The sequence below is a fragment of the Ictalurus furcatus genome, chromosome 4 (assembly GCF_023375685.1).
Source record: "Ictalurus furcatus strain D&B chromosome 4, Billie_1.0, whole genome shotgun sequence".
NCBI lineage: Eukaryota > Metazoa > Chordata > Actinopteri > Siluriformes > Ictaluridae > Ictalurus > Ictalurus furcatus.
The window spans coordinates 33,854,603-33,879,749 of NC_071258.1; the positions used below are offsets into that span (position 1 = coordinate 33,854,603).

Consider the following 25,147-nt stretch of genomic DNA (forward strand, 5'->3'; position numbering starts at 1 on the left):
GTCGTTGCGATTTCACCAATTCAAGCAGTTTTCTGCAAAAGAAAAAAATTTAAAAAATAAAATAAAGAAAAGCACAGAAATTCTGAAGAAGAAAAAAACACAGCATCAAATATTTTTGGTCGCAACGATCACAAAAAACAAACAGACTCCTGGGCGGACTGATATTCACATGAACGTGCAATTTAGCATGCATTTTTTGGGAGGTGGGAGGAAACCGGAGGACCCGGATGAAACCCACGCAGACACAGAGACATGTGAAAGTTCATACGGAGAGAAACCCAAGCCCAGGATTGGAGCAGTGATGACCTCGGCTACGCTCAGAAACTGTACACCTGCAGCATGACCTTTGGGGTAGATTACCCTGATAATACATGTAGTGAGTGTAGGGTTTAACTGAACAATGAATGCTTTCACGTTCATCATCCTCCAATGTACTGATGTACTGATTTTATATATATATATATATATATATATATATATATATATATATATATATATATATATATATATGCACTTTCCATACAGAGCTTGTGGGAAGATTCAGAGCTCCAAATAGGCACACGCCCACATCTCTCTCTCTCTCTCTCTCTCTCTCTCTCTCTCTGCTATAAACTCAGATGCTGAGTCGATTTCTCCGCCACACACCGGACACCGAGTTGCGCAACGCACTTTGGCACTCCTCCGCCGCTTGCACGCGCGCACGCGGAGATTTCTCGATACCCAAACACGCTGGTTCTCGAGGTGGGTTCTCTTGTTTTGCCTCCGTCAGGCGGGTGGTGCCCAGTCTCTCTCTCTCTGTCTCTCTGTCTCTCTCTCTGACACGACACGCGCGGATCCGTATAGAGAGATTAGAGATCAGCAGCAGATTAGACCACAGACGTGAGATTGAGCGGAAGCGGAACGAAGCGGAGCGGAGCGCGAGCGCGGCGAGAGGCGTGGATGTTGGAGCGCGTGCAGCCGAGCAGCGGCTCGCGCTCTGATGGTGCTGAGGAGAGGAGACGGAGCGCAGCTTCACTTTCTCTGCTCATATGAACAGGTCAGTGTGTCTGATTTCTACTGCAACTCCACACAAACACCTCGTCTTCGCCGCCCCGTTATCCTCCGGTGATCCATCAGAAACTATTACTGCATAGAGTCCATCCATTACTGCATAGAGTCCATCTATTACTCCATAGAGTCTATTCATTACTGCATAGAGTCCATCTATTACTGCATAGAGTCCATCCATTACTCCATAGAGTCCATCCATTACTGCATAGAGTCCATCCATTACTCCATAGAGTCCATCCATTACTGCATAGAGTCCATCCATTACTCCATAGAGTCCATCTCTTACTCCATAGAGTCCATCCATTACTCCATAGAGTCCATCCATTACTGCATAGAGTCCATCCATTACTCCATAGAGTCCATCTATTACTGCATAGAGTCCATCGATTACTCCATAGAGTCCATCTATTACTCCATAGAGTCCATCTATTACTCCATAGAGTCTATTCATTACTGCATAGAGTCCATCTATTACTGCATAGAGTCCATCCATTACTCCATAGAGTCCATCCATTACTGCATAGAGTCCATCTATTACTCCATAGAGTCTATTCATTACTGCATAGAGTCCATCTATTACTGCATAGAGTCCATCCATTACTCCATAGAGTCCATCTATTACTGCATAGAGTCCATCGATTACTCCATAGAGTCCATCTATTACTCCATAGAGTCCATCGATTACTCCATAGAGTCCATCCATTACTCCATAGAGTCCATCCATTACTCCATAGAGTCCATCTATTACTCCATAGAGTCCATCTATTACTGCATAGAGTCCATCGATTACTCCATAGAGTCCATCTATTACTCCATAGAGTCTATTCATTACTGCATAGAGTCCATCCATTACTCCATAGAGTCCATCTATTACTCCATAGAGTCCATCTATTACTCCATAGAGTCCATCTATTACTCCATAGAGTCCATCCATTACTCCATAGAGTCCATCTATTACTGCATAGAGTCCATCTATTACTCCATAGAGTCTATTCATTACTGCATAGAGTCCATCTATTACTGCATAGAGTCCATCCATTACTCCATAGAGTCCATCTATTACTGCATAGAGTCCATCGATTACTCCATAGAGTCCATCTATTACTCCATAGAGTCCATCGATTACTCCATAGAGTCCATCCATTACTCCATAGAGTCCATCTATTACTCCATAGAGTCCATCTATTACTCCATAGAGTCCATCTATTACTGCATAGAGTCCATCGATTACTCCATAGAGTCCATCTATTACTCCATAGAGTCTATTCATTACTGCATAGAGTCCATCCATTACTCCATAGAGTCCATCTATTACTCCATAGAGTCCATCTATTACTCCATAGAGTCCATCTATTACTCCATAGAGTCCATCCATTACTGCATAGAGTCTATCTATTACTCCATAGAGTCTATTCATTACTGCATAGAGTCCATCCATTACTCCATAGAGTCCATCCATTACTGCATAGAGTCCATCCATTACTCCATAGAGTCTATCTCTTACTCCATAGAGTCCATCTATTACTCCATAGAGTCCATCTATTACTCCATAGAGTCCATCCATTACTCCATAGAGTCAATCTATTACCCCATAGAGTCCATCTATTACCCCATAGAGTCCATTCATTACTCCATAGAGTCCATCCATTACTCCATAGAGTCCATCCATTACTCCATAGAGTCCATCTATTACTCCATAGAGTCCATCCATTGCTCCATAGAGTCCATCGATTACTCCATAGAGTCCATCTATTACTCCATAGAGTCCATCCATTACTCCATAGAGTCCATCCATTACTCCATAGAGTCCATCTATTACTCCATAGAGTCCATCCATTACTCCATAGAGTCCATCGATTACTCCATAGAGTCCATCCATTACTCCATAGTCCATCTATTACTCCATAGAGTCCATCTATTACTCCATAGAGTCCATCCATTACTCCATAGAGTCCATCCATTACTCCATAGAGTCCATCTATTACTCCATAGAGTCCATCCATTACTCCATAGAGTCCATCCATTACTCCATAGAGTCCATCGATTACTCCATAGAGTCCATCGATTACTCCATAGAGTCCATCCATTACTCCATAGAGTCCATCCATTACTCCATAGAGTCCATCTATTACTCCATAGAGTCCATCCATTACTCCATAGAGTCCGTCTATTACTCCAGTGTTTTCTCTTCTACAGTACACTTTAATCCGTTCAGTTACTCCATTACTCACAGTTCACTCGGGTTATAATAATAATAATAATAATAATAATAATAATAAAATAATAATAATGATAGTAATAATAATAATAATAATGATAGTAATAATAATAATAATAATAATAATAAAGTCTTGACAGTAATAATAGACTAATACATTTTTATTTAAAATGAGCTGATTCAAAGTGAGCGGGATTTTGACCGTTGGATTGTTGCCATGGAGATGGAGTTCGCCTTGCACGCGCGATATTTGTCCTAAGGAGAAAGTTATATACTAATTTGTTTACTATTTTTCTTTTCTTTAATTAACACGTTCAATTCATTCATTCTTTAAATAAAAATGTAACTCCGGTATTTATTTAATATCACTTTTCCACACCTCACATTATTAACCGCGACATAAAGCCATGAAATGTTCTAGCATGTTCTGCTAGTTTCAGTTTAAATAAATAACCATGTTAGCACATTTTCTATTAAACGCCATTACAGATATTCCGTTTAAAATACAAAAAAAACCCCCAAAAAACACAATTTATTAATGTATATTATCGGCTAATTGTATTTGTTTTGTTTTTTATTTTAATAATCACAGACGTTTGTTTCAACTTAGCTGTTTTAAACCGATTTTGACCGGTAGATTGTTGCCATGGAGATGCAGTTCGGCTTGCACGCGCGATAGTCTTCTGTGTGTAGCTAGCTGTACACAAGTTTCATGCTAGGTTTTTAGCTGTAACTCTAACGATACTGTATTTCATGGTTTTTCTTTAAAAAGTGGCCTTTAATCAATTCAACTGCTCCATTAGTAAAATAAAAAAATTTAAAAAAAGGATTTAATATTACGTAGTGGAAACTGTACATGTCAAAACACTGTTTATCATGACAAAAACTGCATATATATTAGTAGCTTGTTTAGTTAGTTAGCCTACAGTTAAAAAAAACAAAACAACAACATCACTTGACAATAATTTAAAATAAATCAAAATCTAAATTTAAAGATCTTGATACATTTTTTCCTTTTAATTGAACAGATATATATGGAATTTTGATTGTTGGATTGTTGCTACGGTGATGAAGTTGTTATTATGCCAGATATCTTTGTGCTAATCATTTCAGTAAATAATCAGACTAAAACTGAAGAGATAGGCTACAGATCAATGAATAGAATGTTTTCTTAATGATACCATAATTATTTGGCCTCATCAATAATATCATATGAAAAAAGCAGTTCAGCTAACTCTGCTTCTAACTCATAAACTAGCATAAACGTATTTAGCGAACTAACTTAGCTTAAAGGAAACATCCGCCCTGAACAACGTGATCTTTATAATCAACGTGTAACCTTCAGTGACGTCCAAAATGTATTTTAATAATGAACACCCGTGTGGACTTTCATCATGTCGGAGTATTTTCTCTTTAATGGTTTCCTACGTTACCCACAATGCCGGACGACTGACTAGCATCGCAAGCCAACGATCGCACCCGTCATCTCACAGATCTCTGACTAGCCAAGGAGGATCTCGTATTCCACTTCTTCACTACTTTTCACTGGATTTCTCATGAATATGACGCCGAATGTCGGTGGGACACGTGAGGACGTCACCACACTTAAGGCAAACATCATGTAAAAGCTAACGAAGGGGAATTATACATGAATACACTTACTTACGGTACATAATTATTTCAGTTATTGTTAGTATCCTGTCACCTTGCTCGTGTACAGTGTGAGTAGGTTGTATGTGGTGTATAATTACACAACTAAGGGAAAGTTAGCTGTAATTAATTGTGGTCATTTATAGCTCTTTCAGCCTTTATACCCAAGGGAAAGAAATCTGTAATTAAAAACAACACACCAACAAGCAGAAACGTCTTCAAGGCTCTCTTCTAGTGCACGTGGGATTTTCTTGCAAGAACTCCAGCGGAATATTAAATTTAACAGTGTCCAACTCACTTTAACAGCGTTTAATTGTGTCCAGTCGGATTTATTAAAAAAGATGCGAAAGTCCATGTGCTACTGTAATTACTGTAATAATCTGCACATGACCGCCATTAAAACTCGTAATTAAAACTCAGAGCTTTGGGACTAATTTTGATTTCGGAGCTTCGGCTCATCCGTGGTCGGTTGTAGTACTAAATAAAAAAAGTACTACTTTTATTTTCAGCAGTCACTGTTGTTTGGGGCGTAGAGACTGGGGCATTTTCATTTGGAGGAAATATTATGGTATTAATCGACCATTTATAAACGGTCAGAATGCAGGTACGGACGCGAGTGCAGGTGTTCGGTGTTTATTGTGAACACAGACGGAATCCAAAGTCAAAGTCAGTATTCAGGAGAGCGTCCGGTGATGAGCAAACAACGTCAACTAGACAAGGCAAGGGCGAAAACGAGAGAAACAGAAACTAAATCAAAACCCGAACGTGGCTTGAGAGTCCTTATATATAACGTGAGTGTGTAAGTGAGTCCAGGTGTGTGTGATCAGTAATCAGATGAGTGTGAACGTGAGAGAGTCGGTGGTGGCTGGGGCTGGGTCTCAATCTGATATCTAGCTCAGTAGTCAGGGCGCTGATCAGGGAGTCGGCCATTTTAAGGGCTGTCTCAATTGCAAAATCTTTCCAGTGCACTGAAACGTTCGGTCCGTAAAAAAAATCCCACAATGCACCACAAAAACCAGGACGCATCGATGCTCGGTATGTTCCCTTGGTGGGAATGACGTCATGTTTTCTGAAGCCGCTCAGCTCGAAAACAATGCCAGACGCACTCTCAGCCAACTTCGTCTACAGAAGCTTGTTATCGTCGTTGTGGCTCTCGAATGATGACTTTGAACTTTATTTGACGTTTATTTGATTTACGTTTTGTTTAAGTCTAACGATTTTTAAAAATCCACCAGCTAGTGAACGATCCTGCCTGAAGTACCATGACAGAAACACCCGTGATTAAACTAACAAATTTATATATCGGTCATGCCTGTTGTTGATGAATGCCAGTGGTGACAACGCGAGTATGTGGTGCTGTCGCTGGAAATTGAGTCATCAGTGTCCCAGTGTGTAGTGAGCCAGGGTCCTTACCAGCGCCCCAGCTCGTGTACACCGTATACTGACTCACCAGCTAGGGAGCTAGGAGCTGATTGAGACGCACCCTGGGTGTTTCAGTCCTCGGCAGCCATGTTTCTAGGCCTCGCTGTATTCTGGGAATTTTACTGTGAGGCCGATTCCAGCGTCAGCGTGACAGAATCACAGTCCGGTGGTGAAAATGAAAGGAAAGATGTAGTACAAAATCTTTTCACAAAAATGTTTTTTGACATGTTTGTACATATAACAAAAAAAGATAAAGTCCCAGATTGACATTTCTATCAAGTCTCTCACACTGTTGGTATCTATCACACTGTTGTTACAAGCTGAAAGAGCGAGAAGCTATGAGGAAGGGAAGTGTGCAGGCCAAAAATCATCCAAGATATGAACAGGCTAATAGTGAGAGCAGAGGCAGCAATGCAACGTGTTTACAACAGCAGTGGATTAAATACAGACAAAGGGTTTACAGTGCCGTCGTGTCTCTTGGGAACGGAGAGTAATGTGATTTAGGACACGTCCAAAGTGAGGGGGCTGTGAAGAATTGGAGAAAAGAGAGAACCGCTGGAGGAAGGAACTTGATGTGGTTTTAAAAAAAAAAAAGAACGGGTAGAGGGTAAAAGACAGAAATGCGTTTTAATCAGTATGTAGAAAAGGTCATCAGTGACTACGTTTACATGGACAGCAGTAATCTAATTATTGAGCTTATTCTGATTAAGGTAATAATGGGATTAAGGTGTTTACATGAGTCGCTTTTAGAATACTCCTGTCATGTTCCCGTTTTACACGTTATAGAACATAATTAGATTAACAGCCCGCGTCGTTACGTCACCGCCGTCCGACGTCCCTCCAGAATTTCACGTATCAACATATAGTTCGTCTTCGTTATGGGACCGTATATTGGGTGTTTTTATTTTTTTTTACGAACGCTTTAAGTGCAGTTAATTATTTGTCATGCTATACATGCTATACGTGCTAATACACAACTGCTTGAAGCCGTGGGCTGCGTCTCAAATCGCGTAGTTACCGTCTATATAGTAGCCGAGATACATGTATTTTTCCCCACTACAGGCCTATAGTAGGAAAGTATGCGATTTGGGACGCAGCCGAACTCTCTTGTTCGCCGTAAAACGTAAAACTGCCGTGTGTGATCGTGTCCTGTCGCAAAATGCGGTGAAAACTCTCACACGACGCTCATAATGTGATTAAGGTGTTTACATGTCTGTAATACACGTCCATAATGCGACTAAAACAGGAATACTCCACCTGTCTTAATTCGATTATGACCTTAATTAGATTAAGGTAAGTAAAAATGGCTGTTTACATGGTAGTTTCTTAATCAAAGTATGGTCTTAATCGGATTAAGAGTGGATTATTGTTGTCCATGCAAACGCAGCTAGTGATGTCACCGTCTGATGAAACACCGTGACGATCTGTGAAGCCGTGACACCGTGACACCCCTAGTCATGAAGATACCAAAACACACCAGGCTAGTTTGTTAGCTGAATGCAAGAAGCTTTAATTCCGCTTTTCACACAGGAAAAACGCTGATATATTTTTCCCGATTTTGCGGAGGAGCTGTGTAGCAGAGAACCCTGACTGATCCTAAACCCACCTTACACATTTATTATGGCTGCTGCTGGCTTCACATGAGAGCTCATTAGAAATCTTCCTCTCTTGAATGCACGCGAATCAACTGTTTTTAATGCATCCTGCTTCAGGCTGACTCTCTAGCCCACAGCCACATCCTCGCTGCCGAATTAAGTCTTTATTTAATTTTAATTCACTTCAATTAACTCCAGTGACGGCTGGCGGTGATATTAGACGCCGGGCTAAAATCTAATATGTCAACAGCTCGAACAAGTATTAGTGCTGAGCATTAAATCACGAGGTCGCATTGATGGCGTCATAAGAATGATGTGGTGCAAACACACACACACACACACACACACACACACACACTCAATAATAATCGGATTTATGATTTGTTCTTTACTTGGACACTGTGTGTTTAATGGATCTACTTTTAACTCAGGGATTTCACCCTCATCCTCAAACATTAGCTGTGAATTAAACGTGTCGGTTTCATTCGGACGTGAGCTGAGGTTTGGTTCAGGAGGGATGAAAATCCCACAGCTATATGGACAAAAGTTTGTGTACACCTGACAATCACACCCATATGTGCTTCTTCCACAAACTGGTGCCACAAAATTGGAAGCTTTCAACGTTGAAGGACATTTTTGTATGCTGTAGCGTTAAGATTTCTTTTCAAGCATGACGACGCCCCTGTGCACAAAGCGAGCTCCATGAAGACATGGTGTGTTAAGGTTGGAGTGGAAGAACTCGAGTGTCCTGCACAGAGCCCTGACCTCAACCCCACTGAACTGAACTGTAACTGGACTCTCCTCGACACCGCAACATCAGTGCCTGACCTCACTAATGCTCCTGTAGCTGAATGAACACAAATCCCCAACAGCCACGCCCCAAAATCTAGTGGAAAGCCTTCCCAGAAAAGTGGAGCTTATGAGAGCAGAATCTAGAATAGGATGTTCAACAAGCACATAAGGGTGTAATGGGGAGGTGTCCAAATACTTTTGACCCTACAGTGTATAACACAATATAACACCAATGTTTGCTAAAAAAATCCTAAATGAGTTTTGCTGTGCAGTTCTCGACATTACTGAGTAATTCTGGTGGTCTGTTATTTCTTAGCAGAAGCCTGAAACCGCTGATGAAATCATTTCGAAACAGTATTGTCTCTCAAATTAACCCCTAAAACCCCAAAGACCCATCTGAGGCACCTCATTTCCATTCCTCACTCTCTAACTACATTTTCACTGCATTTACTGAATAATTTATAGTACTTTCTGTATAATATGTCTTAAGATGAATAATTGAATACTAAGTTGGAAACATTTTCTTTGATAAGTAACTGTATAATAAGGAGCGTAATAAAATTCCTCCATTTCACATCGGGGTCATGATCACCCATTTGGGATTAATTATCTCTTAAATATGCACTAAAGAGAGTTTATACTACTTTAGCCTTACCCTAACAGTGTGAAGTAAATGCTACAAATAATCTGTAGGGTCACAAAGTCAAGGGCCTTAATCTGGTTCACCAAACACTGGAGGCCAAACGAACACTCAATACCAATTACATCCCAGTTCCATCCCAGTTACATATCAGGTACATCCCAATTACATCCCAGTTCCATCCCAGTTACATATCAGGTACATCCCAATTACATCCCAATTACATCCCAATTACATATCAGGTACATCCCAATTACATCCCAGTTACATCCCAATTACATATCAGGTACATCACAATTACATCCCAGTTACATATCAGGTACATCCAATTACATCCCAGTTACATCCCAATTACATCCCAATTACATCCCAGTTACATCCCAATTACATCCCAGTTACATATCAGGTACATCCCAATTTCAAATCAGGTACATCTCAATTACATATCAGGTACATCCCAATTACATATCAGGTACATCCCAATTCCATCCCAGTTACATATCAGGTACATCCCAATTACATCCCAGGTACATCCCAAATACATATCAGGTACATCCCAATTACATTCCAGTTCCATCCCAATTACATCCAAATTACATATCAAGTTATATCCCAATGACATCCCAACTACATCCCAAATCCATCCCAGTTCCATCCCAGTTACATATCAGGTACATCCCAATTACATTCCAATTACCTCCCAGTTACATATCAGGTACATCCCAATTACATATCAGGTACATGCCAATTCCATCCCAGTTACATATCAGGTACATCCCAATTTCAAATCAGGTACATCCCAGTTACATCCCAGTTACATATCAGGTCCATCCAATTACATCCCAATTACATCCCAATTACATCCCAGTTACATCCCAATTACATCCCAATTACATCCCAGTTACATCCCAATTACATCCCAGTTACATATCAGGTACATCCCAATTTCAAATCAGGTACATCTCAATTACATATCAGGTACATCCCAATTACATATCAGGTACATCTCAATTACATCCCAGTTACATATCAGGTACATCCCAATTACCTCCCAGTTATATATCAGATATATCAGGTACATCCCAATTACATATCAGGTACATCCAAATTACCTCCCAGTTACATATCAGGTACATCCCAATTACCTCCCAGTTATATATCAGATATATCAGGTACATCCCAATTACATATCAGGTACATCCAAATTACCTCCCAGTTACATATCAGGTACATCCCAATTACCTCCCAATTATATATCAGGTACATCCCAATGACATATCAGGTGCATCCCAGTTAACTCCCAGTTATATATTGGGTACATCCCAGTTACATCCCAATTACATCCCAGTTACATCCCAATTACATCCCAGTTACATATTAGGTACATCCCAGTCACATTACAATTACATTCCAATAACAGGGATGGACGCATCACTTGGACAAGCAGTTTACATCTATGAAATTTTTTTAAAAAGTCCCTATTTGCCAGGTGCTCATGTTTACTCGACTGCTCCTGTTTCATCTCGTCTCCAAAATCTGAAGAAAGAAAATAAACCCCAGTGCTTATGTTTTCAAAAAGTTTTCATTCAGTGCATATCAGTGCTTTAAACTTAAAGGAGTATTCTGGCATAAATCTAGAAATGAATAGATTTTATTTTGGCCATGGCATGTGGTATTCTGTTGCGCTGTATTATATCGCTTCTTGACAGTATTTTAACAGCATTCATCATTTTGTACTGTTTTCACACATCGATGTAGCAAAACTACAATACCCAGCATGCAACACGCCAATACTGTGACGCTCTGGCACGTCGCCCTGACACGTGACTCTGACGTTTCTACAGGAGTCCGTCACGTTGTGCTGTTGGGTGTCAGAATCAGAAACGTGTTCACAGACATATTCCTTTTACAAAGATACTAACAGAAGACGGTTGTAGTTACCTACGGTTAACCAGGTAACATCTGGTCGCTAGAATAATGCGTGTTTATTTGCGTGCATCTCTTTTTGTTTACAAACACTAAAGGAGTCTATACACTATATGCTTCATGATGGTGTGATGGCCATTGATACTGTAACTACACTCACCGAGCACCTTATTAGGAACACCTACTCATTCATGCAATTATCTAATCAGCCAATCGTGTGGCAGTGGTGCAATGTATAACATCATGTAGATACAGGGCCAGCAGTTCCGGGTAATGCTCACATCAAGCATCAGAATGGGGGGAAAATGTGATCTGGGTGATTTTGACCGTGGCATGGTTGTCGGTGCCAGACGGACTGGTGTGAGTATTTCTATACCTGCTGATCTCCTGGGATTTTCACACACAACAGTCTCTAGAGTTTACTCAGAATGGTGCAGTAAAAACAAATCCCGTGTGTGGCAGTTCTGCAGACAGGTCAATGGAGAACGGCCAGACTGGTTCGAGCTGACAGAAAGGCTACAGTAACTCAGATAACCACTCTGTACCATTGTGGTGAGCAGAAAAGCATCTCAGAATGCACAACATGCTGAACCTTGAGGCAGATGGTCTACAACAGCAGAAGACCACATTGGGTTCTAGTTCTGTCAGCCAAGAACTGAAAGCGGAGGCTGGAGTGGGCACAGGCTCACCAAAACCGGTTGAAGACTGCAAAAACGTAGCCTGATCTGATGAATCTCGATTTCTGCTGACGCACATAGATGGTAGGTGCCAACAGCACGGATCCATGGACCACGACCTACCTTGTGTCAACAGTCCAGGCTGGTGGAGGTGGTGTAATGGTGTGGGGAATGTTTTCTTGGTACATTTTGGGCCCGTTAACGCCAATCAATCACCGCGCGAACGCCACGGCCTATTTGAACATTGTCGCTGACCGTGCATGCCCCTTCATGGCCACAATTTACCATCTTCTAATGGCTCCTTCCAGCATGATAATGCACCATGTCACAAATAAAAAGTCATCTCAAACTAGTTTCACGAGCATAGCGTTCTTCACTAGCCTTCTCAGTCACCGGATCTGACTACAACAAAACACCTTTGGGATGTAGCGTGAAATCGCACCTGAAAATTCTGCAGGAATGACGGGATGCAGTCATCTCAGCAGGAGGTAGAATCTCAAAGGAATGTTTCCAACATCTTCTGAAATCCATGCCATGAAGAATTGAGGCTGTTTTGAGAGCAAAGCGAGGTCCTAATCAGTATTAGTATAGTGTTCCTAGTAAAGCGCTCAGCCAGTGTATATCACGCTTCTCAATCACAATCCTACCTCCTGCTGCACTACACACATCAGCCATCGTTATTAGAGAGATGTTGTTTTCAGAGTGTAGGTATGAAAGAGCGATGAAACCAGAACAAAGTGCTCGCACAACACGCCTTTGAACATACCGAGAAGAGAATTAAGACACTGACCAGACTCGAATAATATCTTTTACATGTGACGCGAGGACAGAGCACCACAGCTCATAAACATGACGTGCTAAAGTTGAGGGGAAAAAAAAAGTGGATAAGGATTATGACGACGCACAGATGCTCCTTTCCCGGGAATCTGTGTACTCATTATTTTCCCTTTAGTCTGTATTAAAGCACTTAACTAGCTTCGCCATGCCTTATTACACTACTCTTTAGCCTGGTCAGTTAGGTTTCCAGGCAACCAAAACACAGGACCGGACATGCACCAAAGCTTTCATTTTCCCGGTGGGCGAGCTAATACGTTCGTGATTTGTCCGCCTCTGCAATTATATGTGCACGGAATTTCAAAAGGCCAGAAGAAATCTCATCATCTTTTATTTTTCCGAACTTTTTCAGGGATTCAATATAGCCGGGTCTTACTGTAAAATCTCTCCAGGCACAACTTTATCATCAATATGAGCTGTTTTATGTTGTAGCTTTACTCTCCACACACACACACACACACACACACACACTGCCTGTGCGCTCTGAATTTCCCCCTTAAACACCACACGGCCACCAGAGGGCAGTGCGCAGCTGAAAGGTGTGCACAGGTACAGTAAATCTTCACACACACACATTTATTGATACAGCGTCCTATAAACACCCCTCAGTCGATAAGTGTTTTCCTCGTAGATCTAAAGTGGGTGTAAGATGATATTGTGGTAGGAAGTATGGACTGATCACTCTCAGACTAGATCATATATCCTTCACATTTCATCTTCTACTACTGCGCATCTCTATTCGATCTTTTTTCAGCATCGCTCATATTCACGTCCCAAAAACACATCATGATATAACCGTAAAAGAAGCAGGATGTTGAAGCGAATTCACCAGAAATCGACAGTCGACGTGCTCCGGAGCTTGTGCTTGTGATGTTTACACTCCCACTGTGCTGCATGTGAAGGAAGAGGAAACAGTGGATGGACGTTAAAAAAAAAAAAAAAAGAAGGTGTTTGGTTAATTTTGTGCAGCAGCAGTTCTGACAGTCGTGCAGCTGCAAATCGCAGGTTTATATGCTATTAACGCTCGTTCTGATGCACCTTCGTTTCCATAGTAACGGCTTACACAGGGACGTTTCGCTGGAATTACTTTGAGGAAACTCCTTGGTGATATTCCTGTTACATTCCTGTAAGGGTTAAGGATTATAAATTGTGTGTGTGTGTGTGTGTGTGTGTGTGTGCATGACATGACAGATGACGCTGCTCTACTTCATCACTGTCCAATCAGGTTACTGTCTAACCTGCTCTGCCTCAATAACACTGTCATTCCTGCTGAAGGTTTCCACTCGGTGACGTCCGTATCGGATATTACACACGTCTGTACGAAGACGCAGGAAACGCTCCTCGGGAGACAGGTGTCAAGGTCAGGACTAGACAAGTCAGGCATTTCCTAATGCAACATTTTACTCCTCTTTTAGCTGTCACTTCTAAGCAAAAAAAACCAAAAAAAAACCCCATAAAGTAAATGTGTACGTTTTAAGTAAATGTGTATGAGTTTCAAGCCGCATATTATGATCATTTCTGACTTTCCATTATTAGCATGTTTTACAAAAAATTAAGACTCAGCCTTATTATGTTACTGGCGCACTGTGACATCAGCTCATCATGGAGCAGAGCTTATTTTAAAGGATATGTCTGTAGGTGACCCCTTTTTCCTAGTGATACAGATGGTTTTTGGACACAGGGACATGAGGACACTGGAGTTGCTCGTTAAGGGCTCTCTGGCAGTGCTGGGATTTGAACTTACAACCCTCCAGTCAGTGATACAGAAGGGTTAGCACGTTCGCCTCACACCTCCAGGGTCGGGGGTTCGATTCCTACTGTGGCCCTGTGTGTGCGGAGCTTGCATGTTCTCCCCGTGCTGCGGGGGTTTCCTCCGGGTACTCCGGTTTCCTCCCCCAGTCCAAAGACACGCATGGTAGGCTGATTGGCGTGTCCGAAGTGTCCGTAGTGTATGTGTGTGTGAGTGTGTATGTGAATGTCCAGGGTGTACCCCGCCTTGTGCCCGATGCTCCCTGGGATAGGCTCCAGGTTCCTCGTGACCCTGAAAAGGATAAAGCGGTATAGAAGATGGATGGATGGACTATCACAAAAAAACTAGACGAGATCCTATAAGCAATTTACCAACAATTAGAATTTATTTATTAATTTAAGAGCCTGGAATTTGTACAGAAATCCATTTATAGTTACATTTAATGTCGTGGAACATCTGTGAAACAAGTTCCCACCGGTTCCCAGTGACGTTGCAGCAGCTGTAAATGTCACGTTACTGAGAATCCACAAAGCACACAAAGAACCGTCTGTCCTGAAGATGTGGGAGAACTTAAAACTACAGCTTTACCTCTGACGGTTAGAAAGCGCTGACACTGGAGACTCCTTCCCTAAATGTGCAAATGCAAGGTTGATGCAACTAATAAAGTGGCCACTGACTGTATGTTTGTATGAAAGTTTGTATACAGTATAAAAGATGAGATTTTGTTATTCAAAAGTAAAAATCATTTCTGAGCATTTCTGTATATCGCACCAATGCATGAAAACGGAATGGAAAGTGAAATGAAAGATCTTTAAGTAGCCCAACAGCATTCAGCCTCCTAGCTGAGCGTCTCCTTACAGAAAACTTCACCATATCAACATGTGTTTGTTATTAGTTTTTTAGTTCGTGTGGAGCGTCCGCTGTAGATGTCCCTGTGAATGAGCTGTTACTATAGATATGATTATGCATTTATAGAAATGTGCAACTATTGTCAGAGCTGCTGTTATAGAAAATGAATCAACGCCTTCTGACCAATCGGAATCCAGAATTCAACAGAGCTGTGGTGTAATAATATTAATACGCTAGCATAGGGACTGCACTAGCATGGGACTACACTAGCATGGGGACTGCACTAGCATAGTGACTGCGCTAGCATAGGGACTGCACTAGCATGGGACTACACTAGCATGGGGACTGCACTAGCATAGGGACTGCATTAGCATGGGGACTGCATTAGCATGAGACTGCACTAGCATGGGGACTGCACTAGCATGGGACTATACTAGCATGGGGACTGCATTAGCATGGGACTGCATTAGCATGGGGACTGCATTAGCATGAGACTGCACTAGCATGGGGACTACACTAGCATGGGGACTGCACTAGCATAGGGACTGCATTAGCATGGGGACTGCATTAGCATGGGACTGCATAGCATGGGGACTGCATTAGCATGGGGACTGCATTAGCATGGGGACTGCACTAGCATAGGGACTGCACTAGCACAGGGACTGCACTAGCATAGGGACTGCATTAGCATGGGGACTGCATTAGCATGGGGACTGCACTAGCATAGGGACTGCACTAGCACAGGGACTGCACTAGCATAGGGACTGCACTAGCACAGGGACTGCACTAGCATAGGGACTGCATTAGCATGAGACTGCACTAGCATGGGGACTGCACTAGCATGGGACTATACTAGCATGGGGACTGCATTAGCATGGGACTGCATTAGCATGGGGACTGCATTAGCATGAGACTGCACTAGCATGGGGACTACACTAGCATGGGGACTGCACTAGCATAGGGACTGCATTAGCATGGGGACTGCATTAGCATGGGACTGCATAGCATGGGGACTGCATTAGCATGGGGACTGCATTAGCATGGGGACTGCACTAGCATAGGGACTGCACTAGCACAGGGACTGCACTAGCATAGGGACTGCATTAGCATGGGGACTGCATTAGCATGTGTTCAGCCACTGAAGGTTTGGCATCACTGCTGCTCTTCAGTACCAGTAAATGTGTTAGTTCTTGTTAGCATGGTGCCTGCTACACCACCAGGCTCTGACGCATGACTCCTCTGAGAGCCTGTGAGCTCATTTGTACTCTTACCAAATGTGTGTGTGTGTGTGTACATTCAGTGTGATTGTTTTTTTATCTGTCTGTGTGAGAGTGAGAAATGTGCATTTGTGTGTGTGCTTTGAGAAATAAAATGTGTATTTTTTATTTGTTCATGTGATCTTGTTTGCACAGAGGAAGTGTGTGTGTGTGTGTTCGTGTGTGTGTGTGTGTGTGTGTGTGTGTGTGTGTGCTGAGACTTTCAGTACTGGCATAGTCCCAGCAGGCTGAAACATGCTCCAGCTCTACAGATGGCTGTGCCGGACGCCTCGCTCTCACAAACTCGGGACAGAACCGACAAGGTGCATGTGACGGAGATGTGAGAAAGAGGCAGAGAGAGAGAGAGAGAGAGAGAGAGAGAGAGAGAGAGAGAGAGAATATATAATAGATATTTGCCTTGCTTTTGTCTCCCGACCGAACAGTCCTGACCTTCTCTGATTGAGCCGTACAGTCCGACTATTAAAATAATCAGCCTCCAATTCAATAATCAGACCCACATTCAGCTGCTAAGGATGTATATTTTGTAAAGCAAAAGGAAAATAATGTTCAAGCACGAGTAACATTAGTGCTTCGCTCACCTGCTGTAATTTTACAGAAAATGAACGAAAAGCGTTTGGTGAGAAAACGCTTTCAGAACAAGGTTCATTATTCTCTTCCTCTTTCACACACAATTATCATTAAGTGCCTTTTGTACAGGATAAAACAAACGGTCGCTCCGTAAACGCGCGTTTCTTCATTTGACCGACTCGAACGATGACGTTTTAGAGACTTTAAGTAAATTAGGAAAAGTGTTACGAGCCAGAGCCAGATGTTTCCGGGCTCCTGGAGAACCTGAAGATCAGCGTTTTCCCTGCTCCGACTCTCCTGATTCAACTAATCAGAACATTCAACTAATCAGAGAAAGTCTCCTGTACACTCTGCTCAAACAGATCCGCTTCCAGAGTGAAGTAGAAAAGTCTTCAGGTCTTTCTAGGACCTAAGTTAATTTGATCAGTGCTTTATCGCAGATGTGGGCGTGGTTTAACGTGGGTCTGTACCAGCAGGCAGGTGATTGTGGACCAGCATGTTGTCGAGCTTATTTTGACGTGATATCTCTATTCTGTTCTAAAAACGTTTAAGGTTGTTGTCCACCGTACCTAGTGGGAGTAAAAACGCAGCGGATATTGTTCCACGGAATACACGCGGGAGATTTTTTATTAGACTGCGTGACATACAGCAGAGGCGATGCTCGTCGTAATAAAAGCCCATTTTAATGCTCCACAAAGTCCTCGGTAGCATCGAGCGTTCAGCATTTAGTGCAGATGTGGAGTAGATGGTCAGCTTTAGCTGTGCTGAACATTTCAGTGAGATCCTGTGAGATATGTGGTGTGATTTGAAATGATTTATGGATGTCGGGCCTTGGTGCATGAGCAGGACGCGGAGGACACCGCCTGAGTTAAAGGTCATCCCGGATCAGTGTGGGAAAATTCATTCCTACAGCCCTACTGTGGTAGTGAGTAATGAGAAACGAGAGGGATTCGGTGCAGATAGGGGTGTGCAATGTGACAGAAATATGATCTCGCAAAAGTCATCCTCAAAGGCATTTCTATGATATACAATACGTCTCAGGATATTTAGGATTTCTCACAAACCGCCTCCAAAACGCTAGACTTTGTTCCATGGGAACAAAAACGTACTGATGTTAATGTTTTTTTATATTTATGTCTGAATCGGTCACTCTGGGGTTCGATTTTTAAACTATGAAGCGTCACGCCGGATTAGCGGGTAACGTGGCTGCGTCACAGCTCCCCGGTTTGATCCTGAGCTCGCGTCACTCTCCGAGTGGAGCTTCACGCGTCCTCTCTCATCCGTGTGGGTTTCCTCAGGGTTCATCAGGTTTCTCAGGGAGGTGGAACGGCTATGCGAAATTGCCCCTAAGTGTGAATGTGTGTGTGCATGCTGCCGTGTGATTCCCACCATCACCCACGTCATCCTCAGTGTTCCCGGGCTCGACTCCAGATCCACTGCCACCCTGACCAGGATAAAGCTCTTACTGAGAGGGAGCGAGTGAGTGAGATCCCACACCTTCCATTTTTTCATACGTTACCGATATTACACCTGTTAGAGCGTCACGTGATACCCGATACCGCCGTTACAGCGATGTCCTCGTAGTAACCATGGCAACGTTCGGCTGCCAAGGTATTCAAATATCCCGAGATGTGATTGCAGCATGCTTTAAGACGAGTCGTGTCCTATATTCACAGGCGTCATGCTGTACGTGTTGTGTCAGCCGACATAAAACGCCTTCATGACATAAAGTACAGTGTGTTCGTGGATATTAGTGCAAAATATCTCAAATGTGAACCTCCATACGGAGACTCGGTACCGAACTTTAGACACGTGGCACGTGTTAAGACATCAAACTGATGACCGGCCCAGGGTCACACACACACACACACACACACACGTCACCTTTAGTGAGAATGAAATTGTTAATTATTCATCTGGAGTGTCAGACAATTCCGCAGAGAGTGACGAGAGTAAGAGGTTAGGAATAATGCATGAGGGAGTTCGTGACTTTCACCTTGTTTGCTTGTGTCTTTTTTCCGGACGCTGTTTTCTGACCCATAACTCTACCGGAAGTCCTTTAATGTCCCTGAGTCCAGCCTGGGATGTAACAAAGAGAATTATCCTTCGGTTACTTGATGTAGCTGAGCTGAAACTGGAATAGAATTAACCACACACACACACACACACACACACACACACACTATAACCACGGTGATGAACCCGTGTGAGGAACCAGCCATATTTCGAGGTGAATTAAGGAGACCATACGTCCTCTTTTTCCCGGACATGTCCTCCATCCAAGATTTCTAAAGGCGGTGGTCTAGATGCTGTCGAAAACCCTCGTCTCAGATTCTTCTACTAAACGTAGACGAGTGAATTCCACACCATAAATATGAACGGAGAGCCCGGAAACCCAGCTGAAGCCTGCGTGCACCCGACTCTGAATACACGTCAATATGAATGGAACTTTTCGATTTAAGTCACTAATCCTGAACACAGTCCAGCGAGAGGTATCTGTGTTGGGTGAGGATCTCAGCAATGCAGCAGCAAAGGCGAAGCAGACTGAAGAAGATCTAAAAGAGTTTGTGGCTTTAGGTGACGGAACGTATTACTCTTCATCGGTTACGTTAAGGTGTGGAATTACGATGTGAAGCCGTACACAGAGAGGATTATAGCGAGAATACTGGAACAATTCAGTAGAGACATGAGTGCGGAGAATCTATTGTATGGAGTCAAACCCCACACCGGTCTCCTTATTATAGAGCATAAAAGATCGATTTGAGGTGTGATGAAGACCGTTTAGAGTTAACAACACAAAACGAGATCGGTTCCCCGAGAGCTTTCTGTACCGGTTTAAAGAAATAAAATCTCAGCTCTCGACAGGAATGAAACTGTGCGTTACCTCTCCAGGTTATTTACCTAATGCAGAAGTATATTTATATCCATTAAGGCTAATGAAATGACACTCTCAGAAGCGAGAGCCGTGCTGTTTAGATGTGAAGACGAGAAAGCTTTTTGCGTCGTCAGGTGTTCCGCAGCACAGATTCCCCACGTGACGGTGTGAGGGATTTAGACCGGACTGCAGAGGTACGAGGTCAGTGAACAGGAAGGCTACAGCGGGTTTGAGAGAACGGACGGCGCCGTGCCTGAAAAACAGGGAGAAACAGCTTCTCTCGGCCACGCTGCTGAACGGAGAAAGCCGCGAATGTCTTCATTGTCACAACCTGAACGGAGTTTTCAATCCAGAAAATAAAATGGCGTGTTGTTTATCATGGCGACGTCACTATACAAGAATTCAGTAAACTACGTAGGATCTCCTCTGCCGCTCACCATAGAGCACACGGACATGTTGTTTATGTCATTTTATTCAAATTTTATACTGAACTCTATACTGAAATTTTATTCTGAACTCTATACTGAAATTTTATACTGAAATTTATAATGAAATTTTATACTGAACTCTATACTGAAATTTTATACTGAACTCTATACTGAAATTTTATACTGAAATTTATAATGAAATTTTATACTGAACTCTATACTGAAATTTTATACTGAACTCTATACTGAAATTTTATACTGAAATTTTATTCTGAACGAGTTCGACCTACTAACTAGTTACGTTTATTTACAATCCCGACGTTAGTGTTGCAGAAGTCCTGAAGACTAAACACAAATGCTAGCGATTGTAGCTACAGCCAACTCATAAATCATTCATATGTCTGACCACGCCCACTTCTTTTTCCCATCAAAGCCACAGGTGATACTATCATCAATTGGGGGCTCGTTAGAAAGATGGCATATTACACCTCATCTCACAAGCCTAGTGTACAAATAATTTGCTCGGCTCTTATTGTGACCTTAATAAACACTGGTGATATAACACACGTGTGATATTAATACTACGTACTGTAAGTAAGTAAGTAATTACACTGTAAGTAATAAAGAATAATTCTCAAAGAAATATCGGAGTGGAAAGCTTACTGACTGTGACAAAGTGCTGACACTGGAGACTCCTTCCATATATGAAAACTTCACATTTCCATCCTGGACATGAAATATTCTTGTCTCAGGTGTCCCAACTGCTGATTTATCTGTCCTTGTGTGTATTTGTGAGTAGTGCTTTTGTGTGTGTGTGTGTGTGTGTGTGTGTGTGTGTGTGTGTGTGTGTGTGTGTGTGTGTGTGTGTGTGTGTGTTCTATTCAGTTCAAAGCACCATCGTGGTTGCTGGCAGGGTGAAGGACAGGGACTCCTGTGTGAGTTTGCATCAATATTTCATAAGGGTGTAATGGGTTCACGGCTGCTCGGGGGTCACCGCTTAAACAGAAGAAGAATCTCTGCGCCTTTTCTCTCCGTGTCTGCTGCATGTGATCTCTCATTCCCTCTCTCTCTCTCTCTCTCTCTTCCTCCCTCACTCTTTCTTTCTCTCTGTGATGATCGGTCTCTCGCCCTTCCAAGGCAATCACAGTGAACACTCTGCTAACTGATTCCATTCAGATGCGGTCTGGCCAGCAGCGCTGCACTGGTGGAGCTGGTGCATGATGGGACTGGCTTCAGTTCTGTGAGCTGTAATTTAAAACCCCCCTTTTGTTCACACTGGTCCCTCTCCACGTGCCACCTGCAGTTCTCTAAAGCAGACAGGAACTCACATTGTTTTCGCCAAGTGTTTATCATGTGAATAGAGCGGTTAAGCACCACAGGATTAGAGCAACAAGCCTGTCATTTTAATTAAAAGTCTAATTCGATTTGTGGACGACGAGGAGACGTGCTGCTCAGTGAGTTCTCTCTGGGTTCTTAGAGGGACATTTTCAGTGTTTGCTGGCTTTAGCTGTACATTACGGGCAGTACAGTATAAACCTGTCATCTGCAGGTCCACTACTGTTAGAAAACAAATCAACACTGTATGGATGGAGAGTTTAGTCCAGCTGTGCTTGTGGCTCACAGAGGGTTAAATCCGCTCTGTTTTTGCTTTCGTAAGCACGAGTGTTTTAAATGTGATGTGAGTAGCTACAGGAAGCCGGTGGAGGGAACACAGTCGTGTGGTGATGGAGAACATGGGGGCGTTGAAGATAAGGCGTGCCGCTTCATTCCGGATCAGGAGCGGGACAATCACCTGAGAGTTCAACACAGGACTTTTCATGTGGTTTCATTTCCTTCACCAGTAAATATCATCTGCATAGAGATCCTACTCGGACTGATACTGGAGCTCTGCTTTTATTATGATCTGAAAATATCAGCGCAATAAGCTCTCGTGTCCAGTCAGCTCTCGTCTGGAGGAAATGATGTCTCAGTTCCTCTCTCTGTTTAGATCACGTCTACTGGATTCAGCTTTCATAGGCTTTGTTTTTATGGCAAGTTATAATATATTATGAAGGTTTCATACTTCTATCATAGGATTAAGGTCATTTTTAGCGGTTTTATCAAACACAGGAGTGGAGTGTTGATTTGAAGCTGCTTGCTAATATAATCTTGAACTCAACTCCTGTGAATGAATATAGAATATAGAATATTTTTATACACGTATGCAGTGGACTGAAATGTTGCTTATGCTTTTAGAGCTGATATAATTGCTAAACCCTGCTTTATCAATGACACTCACAGTTGTCAGTGTGGTGTGTATGTGTGTGTATGGATGAACATGATAGGCTGACCGTTTCCTCTCCAGGCAGGTGAGTTATTGATTATTTAAAAGAGACTTGATCAAGTTGCCTGTGGAATTGATTTTGGAGTGAGTCCACCATTGTATCATAATAATCTGTTTTAATACTGTAACAGTACTTTCAGCACTGTGTCTCATAAAGGTGTCACTGTGGCCAACGTTTCATCCATATATAAATAAAACTGAACAGGGTGCAATAGACTTGAGCCAGAGCCAGATCACCCTGCAGCTCTCGCCTGGTTTCCCACTGAAGCTAAGCATGGTTGTGCCTTGCCAGGATGGGAGACCTCCCGGGGAAAACTACGGTTGCTGCTGGAAGTGGTATTAGAGAGGCCAGCAGGTGGTGCTCACCATGTGGTGTGTGGGAGGTTCGTGTAGTGACGGGGACACTATGCTGTAAAAACAGCACCGTCCTTCAGATGGCTAAACCGAGGTCCTTAAAAATGTGGTCATTAAAAATCTCCCATTTGCCCTTCTCTATCATGGCCCCCTAATAATCTCCATTCCTGCGTTGGCTACATCACTCTCCTCTCCTTTCCACTAATAGCTGGTGTGTGGTGGGCGTTCTGGTGCACTATGGCTGCCTTCGCATCATCCAGGTGGATCCTACACACTGGTGATGGTTGAGGAGATTTCCCCCTTATACAATGTAAAGTGCTTTGAGTGCCTAGAAATTTATTATTATCAATAGACTCCAGAATCACCGCAACCCTGACCAGGTTAGAGCACTTAGTGAAAATGACTGAATAAATAAATTCATGTATTTCCTTTGCTATCAATGATTGAGCTTCATCTGCATACATCCACTTGGACTGCAGCCTTGTTTTTGAACCAATCACCTTGCTCTGTGAGGTTTACCTCTGTATCCTGATGCAAGGTTTACCGCTCGGTATCTTATGTATATGCACTATTTAACAGCTTGTCACTGGGATCCATTGCACAAAGTACAACAACAAAGTAACTTCAAGGCGTAAAAACCAAACAACAGACAAGAACACGCAACAAGGGAGCTACAAAGGCAGAGACCCACTGAACTAATAAATGGCTCAAGGAGACACAGATGAAACGGCGAGTGATAACAAAGGAACATAAAGCTTGGCAAGGTGGAATAACTAAAACACAAACACAACATGGCATTAGTATTCTGGGGAAGTGGGGCATTGCTGTGTGCTGTCGTGAGATGAACGTGTCATTTATCCAAATTCTACACCAGTTCCAATGTTATATAACTGTTGTGCTTCACCAAGGACGCCAAATGACTTCAATATAGGGAATGACAAAATGGTGGAGGGGGTCACAGAGAACAAGGACGAAATATGTTGTCCTCTAGTTATCTCTTGTACTCGCTTCTCGGGTCCAGTTTAGTGTAGAGTCATGATCGAGTGTAGTGGAGTCCACAGTTTTTCTTGTTTATAAGGACACCCCAATCAGTTCTCCCTTATCACATAACTGACTACTAACTGGAGAGGGTGAAGGCTAACACGTGATTCCGCCAAGACACATGAAGGCAGCCAATCGCATTTTTTCTAATTACTGCCCATGCTGCATCACAGGGCAGCACAACACACTCATACGCTATCTACCCGCTTCCACATGCCTGAGATTACAGTTGCCCATGATTGGCTAGTGATGTTGTGATTGACAGGGGAGAAAGAGTGCCCCTCCCAACCAGAGATCATGGTCAGTTTAATGGCTTTAGTAGTTAGTAGAGCTCCTTTTGCTGTTATGACCTGCTGCAAACAAGATGCAAAGCCAGACACCAGTTTCTGGCAGCGTTCCTGAGGAATCTTCTCCCGTTCCTCATGAGCAACGGCCTCCAGTTCAGTAATATTCTTGGGTTTGCGTGCTGCAACCGCCTTCTTCAAATCCCACCAGAGATTTTCTGGTGTCAGGTGACTGTGATGGCCCTGTAGAATCTTCCAGGACTTCTTCTGTAACCAAGCCTTGGTGGAATTTGAGGTATGCTTGGGATCATTGTCCTGTTGGAAGGTCCAGTGACGCCCAAGCTTCAGCTTCCTCACAGATGGCATGACGTTTTCTCCTAGGATTTCCTGATACTTCAATGAATCCATCTCGCCTTCCACACGCTGCAGGTTTCCAGTGCCGGAGGATGTAAAGCAGCCGCAGAGCATCACCGAGCCACCACCATGCTCGACTGTGGATAGAGTGTTCTTTCTTCATTCTTCTTCCTCCAGACGTACCCTGATCCATCGTGCTGAAAAGTTCCAGTTTTGTTTCATCGCTCCACAGAACAGAATC

General features: G+C 42.8%; 1 protein-coding gene across 1 annotated transcript in view; it reads left to right on the forward strand.

The window, feature by feature from the left end:
* Positions 1 to 618: 618 nt before the first annotated feature.
* The window catches only part of chst8 (carbohydrate (N-acetylgalactosamine 4-0) sulfotransferase 8), an 84,516-nt gene continuing 59,987 nt past the window's right edge, over positions 619 to 25,147 (forward strand). Inside the window, exon 1 of the mRNA XM_053623712.1 lies at positions 619 to 1,036. The gene's annotated coding sequence lies outside the window, so the exon portion shown is untranslated. The remainder of the gene's footprint in view (positions 1,037 to 25,147) is intronic.